This window comes from Poecilia latipinna, unplaced genomic scaffold (genome assembly GCF_001443285.1).
Source record: "Poecilia latipinna isolate Pla-1442-1.1 unplaced genomic scaffold, P_latipinna-1.0 Scaffold2398, whole genome shotgun sequence".
NCBI classification, from domain to species: domain Eukaryota; kingdom Metazoa; phylum Chordata; class Actinopteri; order Cyprinodontiformes; family Poeciliidae; genus Poecilia; species Poecilia latipinna.
The window spans coordinates 85,683-88,483 of NW_015115014.1; positions in this window are offsets into that span (position 1 = coordinate 85,683).

Genomic DNA, 2,801 nt, shown 5'->3' on the forward strand with positions numbered 1-2,801 from the left:
AGTCTGTCGCAGAAAAACCGGTGTTTTGAATAAAATTTCCTGCGTTGCTTTTTCAAATGGTTGTAGTACATCAACTGTCTGTTTAATAAGGGACAATTCAACCACATTTGGGCTCATTGTTTTCTTTCCTAACAGGTAGAGGACTGATGCTAAAGCTTCTGCTTGTATGTAAAAGACAGAGTTCCAGCAGGTATTTACTGTCTAAAGTAGCTTGTGTTCTGCCACTTTGAGTTGTTTATCGCTCAGCTTCTCTGTGGCCTTACACTCTAAAAAGAAATGAGTTGAACTAACTTAATTGAATTGCTTCAATTGGCAACAAGTAATTCAGTTAAGTTTATCAAACGCAACTTATATATATATATATATATATATATATATGTGTGTGTGTGTGGGTGTGTGTGTGCGTGTGTGTAGTAAGAATATTCTTACTATTTTTAATTTTTTTTATTGTAAATACATTTTCTCAGAGTTAGAAATCAACACCTAGCTTATTTAACTTCCTGTTCCTGATCGGCCTCTGAACCTGCCTCCTCTGTTGACTCTAAATTCTCTTGTAACAATGATGAATCTACTTATGAATCATTTAGTAGCTTATGTCTGATATTCGTCTCCTCTCAAGCTGAGATTTATTTACCACTGGTTAAATCTGTAGTGATCTGAGTTTTTCTGTGTGTTTATTTTAGGTTTCTGTGTCTAGTGAGTGTCTGTGTTCCCCTTGATTGTTTCCAGGTGTGTCTCGTTTCAGTGATTATCCCCTGTGTATAATCACAGGGTGTGTAGTCCACCTGTTGTCTTTGTCTTTGTTGTCTTTGTCTCTTGTTGGATCCTTGTCATGTGTCTTGTCTGGTGTGTAGGGTAAACTATCCTGTAAAATACGGAATTGTCCCGTATTGAACTGATATGGGACGCGATTTGTTCCGTATTTCTATAAATATCCGGTAGACATGCCTGTCATACACATTATGCACCAGACACAGACGTGCTGCCCAGGGGTAGTTCTACATGGGGGCCAACGGTGTACCAAAGAAGTTATACTAAATAAATGTCTTATCTTAATACTCAGTGGTGGATTTGTTTTAACCTTCACAATTTTACTTTAACAATTAATAAAAAATTCTAGTGCTGCACTTTTAGCTGCTGTATAGGATCACACTTTCCATCTACCAGGGATCTGCAACCTAGAACTCTGGAGACACAAGTGGCTCTTTGGCTCACTTAATATATCCAATGATGAAATAATGCTCGGTTTTTGTTTTTTTGTTTCATTCTTTTTCCAAGTGTCGTCATGGGAAAACACTGATTATTCTGGGCCCTTTGGTAAATTTGGTCTAGAACCAGCCTCCAAACCTAACTCCTTATTTGTATACATATTTGTTGTAATACTCTGTAAAATACCAGATTGTTGACATAACTTTTATACTTTTGGCTGCCTGAAGACACATTTTGAATATTAAATCAGGCGTTATGATCAGTTACTCAGTACTTGAGTGGTTTACCAAATACTTTTTACCCTTGCTTAATTAAACATATTAAAGTATACTACTGTGATTAGAGTACAGTTTTGGGGTACTCTAACCAACCTCTATGCATGAATGATTGCTCTATGATCACTTTTTAAACACAAAAAACACCACCATAAAATGTCTATCACTGCAGTGGACGTCCCACCACATGGCGATGCGCTGTGGTGGGCATCCCTTATGTTGATTTTTGAAAGGTGGCAACCCTACTGGTGTGAGTAGTACGTCGTCACAGTAGAACTGTTTAGTCCTGTGTCGGCTTCAGCTCTCGTTAGCAGTCTCTTATTAAGACCAGTTGTGACCAGTGTCTGGCTTAGCTTCTCGCTCACTGTGCTGCCTGACCATTTGGACTGTTGAGCTGTCTTTTTGGTTCGTTCATCATTAAATTTATCATCTTCATTTAAACCTGGATCCTCGGTGTTCTCTCTCACCTCCACCACAAGCCACTTCATGACAGAAGGATCCAACCAGACCAAGGTGAGGAACGCCATTAAGACCAGCATAGACCCAGCAGACCAGCAGCTGTTGATTAGTTCCATCCAGTGCTGTGCTGGCGAGGTGGCGAAGTCATACATCCCGGTCAGCCGCCTCAACACCGCTACCCGGATGCTGGTCTGGTTGGATGGCTAGATTTCGAGTTTTCACCTCCCGGTTTTGGAGGTTCTGCGCCAGGAGGTGGAGTGGGAGTTTTGAACGGCATCGGTGGTTCTGAGGGAGAACTGCTGCCCCAAAGACCAGGCACGTGCAGAGAGGGGGGCTAGGGGTGCTTGAGCACCTGCCCCGTTTGCTTCTTGCCCCCAAGTGCCCTTTTGGTCAAATTATTATTTTTTTAAATATTATTTCCTAAGCTCTCTTCTGACACATAATAACGTACTAAAATTATTTTGTTTTTTTGGGGGATTTTTTGTGCAACATAATAAGCCCTCTGGTCACCTTTTTACCTTTGACCTTTTGCCCGTGACGCATGACGCAATTGCCTCTCGTGCAGTAAGATAAGGCCACTAACTGCGGAGCTCAACGTAGCAAACATTCCAGATTACAGAAGTTTTTGGCAAATTAAAAGAAAAAAAAGAAACGTTTTTGGTGAATAAAGTGGAGTAGACTTGCTACTTGTCAGATGACGGAAAACATGGAGTAGCGGTTTAAGCAGAGAGGTAATGAAATACAACAGACACTGACAGGCCTCTGCGTCTGCCTTCCTCTGAAGAACTACTGAGCAGGAGGAGAAGGCCAGGTGAGGAAAAACTGTTTTAATCTATCGATTCAGTATTTTTATCATAC